General features: G+C 36.8%; 1 protein-coding gene across 4 annotated transcripts in view; it reads right to left on the reverse strand.

Moving 5' to 3' along the window:
- Window positions 1-4,692, reverse strand: part of FRYL (FRY-like) — a 271,066-nt gene that overhangs the window by 197,156 nt on the left and 69,218 nt on the right. For all 4 annotated transcript variants that reach the window (XM_010858903.1, XM_010858901.1, XM_010858902.1 and 1 more), the window contains exon 3: window positions 1,660-1,790. The gene's annotated coding sequence lies outside the window, so the exon portion shown is untranslated. The remainder of the gene's footprint in view (window positions 1-1,659; window positions 1,791-4,692) is intronic.

The following is a 4,692-nucleotide window of genomic DNA, read 5'->3' on the forward strand; positions in this document are numbered from 1 at the left end:
ATAATCCACGTCCTTTAATAACCTAGAAGTTATCCCTGTATCTTCCCAGGTTTTTATTTTTGTTTCTTCCATCTCACCTCATTCATATTTTTTAAACTGAAGGACAACTGGCTTATAATATTATATTAGTTTCAGGTGTACAAGATAGTGATTTGACATTTTTATATGGATAATTATGAAATGATCACCATGGTAAGTCTAGTTACCACCTGTCACACACACAGCATTACTACAATATTACTGACTATATTCCTATGCTATACATTACATCTCCATGACTTATTTTATAAGTAGAAATTTGTACCTCTTGATCTCCCTCACCTATCTCACCTATATCCCCATGCCCTCCCCTTTAGCAAGCCTGTTTGTTCTCTGTGTCTATGAGCTATTTCTGATTTATGTGTGTTACTTTTTTTGAGATTCCACATATAAGTGAAATCACATGGTATTTGTATTCCTCTGCCCGACTTACTTCACTTAACATATACCCTCTAGATTCATGCTGTCCTTTTGTTTATTTCCTCTCTACTGATATGGTCTCTTGTTCTTTAAAACTTAGTTCAAGTCCCTCGTGTCCAGCTCTTTGCAACCCCATGGACTATACATAGTCCATGGAATTCTCCAGGCCAGAATACTGAAGTGGGTAGCCCTTTCCCTTCTCCAGGGGATCTTCCCAACCCAGGGATTGAACCCAGGTCTCCCACATTGCAGGCAGATTCTTTACCAGCTGAGCCACAAGGGAAGCCCAAGAATAGTGGAGTGGGTAGTCTATCCCTTCTCCAGGGGATCTTTCCGACCCAGGAATTGAACCAGGATCTCCTACACTGCAGGCTGATTCTTTACCAACTGAGCTACGAGAGAAGCCAGCACACTGAAACTTATGTGCGTTGTTTTTCTCAGGTCCCTTTGTAGGTCTTCCTTATCTGTGGAGCCCAGGAATACAGTAGTGTGCAACAAACACATGCTGATTATGAGGGCAAGTTACCTTCATGTTTGTTCACGATATACAAGACAACCACGCATGTCACTGTTAACCTCACTGTTCTAAACTACACTTTCAGTTGGAAAAAGAAAGGGCAAGGATTAGGTGATATAGGAGAGACCACAAAATTTTTCTCAGACTTCCTTCTTTCAACAAATGTTTGCTGAGTAGCTTCTTTAATAGCCTGTGCATGATGCGAATGCAGTAAGGATTTATCTTCATCCCCAGGAAGCTTAACTCTCACAACTACAAGACTCCCTGTTTGGCTTGGCCAAGGTTTTGTTGAGCCTGCAATATGTTCAATTTCTTCTGTCCAATAACGTCCTTTCTTTGCAGGTGTGGATTCCTAATAAACATCTAGGAGCCAAACTCCTTTTCAGTGTCAGCTTTTGGAGGACCGTCCCTAAGACATATCAGCGAGGGATAAAGCATGAGCCTGCAATATCCATTACTAGCTGAATCTACGACAGCGAAATGCCATAAAGCTATTTCTAAGATCTTTGGTTGATTATCAAAACTTTGAACTCTTGCTATAACGGTTAAAGAATTAAGAAATTGTAACAGTTATAAATTATAAATTATAACTAACAGGGCTAGTCACTCAAAGACAGCATTTAAAAATCTTTTGAGACCTGTAAGTCACTATTTCGCCTTTAGAATATTTATTATAATCTTACCGTGGAATTCAAGACAATAATTTCTTGGTGGTAAGCTGGATCATCTAATCCTGGCTGTGGGACTCTTGAGCAGTTTTGAGAATTAAGCATTTAGGTGTTAATCATCCAAGATTAAATAAATGGCTTCAGCTCTGAAGAAAAACAAAATATGAGATTGATACATTAGACATGTTTATAATAAGTACATCTGTGTGTGACCCACATCCACCCTTACTTATGAATATATTATATTGCAGGGTCACTAGGTGCTACAGTTATCCTCTTTCAATTAGTGTTATGTTTCTTCTAAGTTTTTATTATGACAATTTTCAAACTAATACAAAATTATTGAGACTATTATGATGAACCCACCCTTATCAACTCATGGCAAATCCTATTGCATTTACATCTTCACCTACCCCTTAACCTCTATCCCACCACTCTGAGTCATTCTGAAGCAAATTCTAGGCATTATACCACTTTATCTGTAGACCATTCTGTATGTCTCTTTCTAAGACAAAGATTTGCTTTATAAACATAAGGCAATATCACTGTAATACCTACCATTAATTCACAATAATTTCTTTATTACATCAACTACCAATCACTGCTCATATTTCTCCAACTGTCTGATAAGTGTCTAATTCAAAGCTAAACAAAATCCATACAGGCAATTGTTACCATTTCTCCTAAATCCCTTTTAATCTACAGCTGTTTTTTTTTCCCTTTCCCTTCTTCTCTTTGCAGCGACAAACAAAGCTTTTACAAGCCAAAAATTGAGCAAATACATCAATACCCTAACTGTTCAATAATAAATTAAATCCATTTTCATTTTATTCACCAAAATAATCAGATTTGCAAAATAGTTCATATATCCACTAGGCCTAATATTATCCCATCTGCAGACACTGTTTATGGTGCACATTTTTCAAAGTCCAACTATAATAACTCTGAGCAGGTCCTGGATTATGAACTACTATACCTTATATGTAATAATTTGATGACTACTAAGAATGAAACCAATGACCAGAAGGAGTTATCCTTTAACTACATATAAGGCCTCACATGCAATCATATACATTTCATGTTTTTACTATCATGAAAGGTTGTGCATTTTTCAAGTTAAATAGGCCACATTTTTAATTTGTCATTGAACTACAAATCAACCTCATTTTAAATCACATCCTGTTTCTTACTATTTTCCTGTTTAATGAATTTAATTCCCAGCCCAAAAGAAAGAACTACTTCCTAAAATATTAATTGTGTACTTAAAACTTCTTAATCTGAAATTCCTTTAGCCAAGTTAGAAAAATATAAAAATATTTCATTTATTCACAATGCATAATCAAATAAATTATGACTAAAACCAAATCTCTGAAGCCCCAAAACTGGTAAATATGAAAATACTACTTTAATATAGATGTACTCATTCATAATCAATTATCATTCAGACTTATGGAATTTTTAACTGCCCCACCAAATATTTCTGCATCTACTAACAACACTGACTCGATGGACGTGAGTCTGAGTGAACTCCGGGAGTTGGTGATGGACAGGGAGGCCTGGCGTGCTGCGATTCATGGGGTCGCAAAGAGTCAGACACGACTGAGCAACTGAACTGAACTGAACTAACAACATGGTATCTACAATCCCACCATAACTTTTGATACTTTATTTTAGGTTCATGGAATCATTTCTCCCTCAAAGCAAATAAAGCTTATGTGACAAACAGCATATCATTTCTTGCCTAGAGTGAGCAGAGCAGTCATGCACTGGTCTGTATTTAATGAAATTTATACTATTTTTGTTTTGTTCAGGGGTAGTTTGGAGATTTTTTGTTGGTGGTAATGGGTTTTTTTTGCCGCGGTGTGGGGGGGGCGCAGATCAATTGTACTTTTATCTTTTCTGCATATAGACTACCTAAAATGGAACTTTTATTTTCATTTTACTTGATTAATTTGGAGAATAGTTTATCTATAAGAAGAGTAGTTTTTTGGGGGGTGGTTCACATTCCACAGCACGTGTGTCCTTAGTTTCCTGACCAGGGATTTAAACCACACCCCCTGCACTGGAAGGCAGAGTCTTAACCACTGGGGAAGTCCTGAAAAGAATAAATTTTATTACTACTTCTATACTACTACTTTTGAGATGGTCAAGGTCAGAGAGGTCAGGTAACTGCGGTCGTGGTACGCACATGACCGATCCTGTTGTTTCTTATTTTAAAAGAATAAGCTCGTATTTAACAAGAGTGACTTAAGGAGGTCAGATGGCATTTGACAACACTGAAAAGAAGACTGTAAATTAGTCAAATAGCACAAGCTTTAAAGATTCAAGGCTTTAAATCAGCAATAAGACTAATGATCTAGGACCTTCCATGTGTAATAAAGAGAACAGTGGCCCAGCTCTGGTGCTTGGAAGGATTCTCAGATCAAATGAGGTCCTTCAGGGACAACTCTGCTTCACTTTAGTCTAGAAAGTAAGAGAGAAAGTTGAATAGGTGCTCAGGTAACATATTAACCTCATTTCCTTTCTGAAAAGGATTATAAGAATAATGAAGAAAAGAAAGGCCACAAATCTAATGTATCCTAACTGCAGTAAAACATCTGACATAAAAATCTCTGATATACATTGATACAGAAAATTATAATCTTGAACAAATAGAGTAGAAATTAAGAAAAAATGAGTTTCAGTGATGTTCAATGTTAAGTACTCTCAATATTTACAGGCTTGGAATACTTCATAATCTGAAAAGGAGAACAAGAGGCTATGGTTCTAAGCACAAGGTAGATTTGAGCTCAATATAATAAAAAGAATAACTTAATTATTATATAATTCATTTAAAAGCTTCTTCGTGAAGAACTGGAGTTCCTGCTGAGTTTTTAGGTAAAGATTGTTCAGTTAAATTCAATTCAGTCGCTCAGTCGTGTCCGACTCTTTGCGACCCCATGAATCGCAGCACTCCAGGCCTCCCTGTCCATCACCAACTCCCAGAGTTCACTCAGACTCACATCCATTGAGTCGGTGATGCCATCCAGCCATCTCATCCTCTATCGC

This window comes from Bison bison, unplaced genomic scaffold, assembly GCF_000754665.1.
Source record: "Bison bison bison isolate TAMUID 2011002044 unplaced genomic scaffold, Bison_UMD1.0 scf7180017864451, whole genome shotgun sequence".
In the NCBI taxonomy this organism is placed as follows: Eukaryota; Metazoa; Chordata; class Mammalia; order Artiodactyla; family Bovidae; genus Bison; species Bison bison.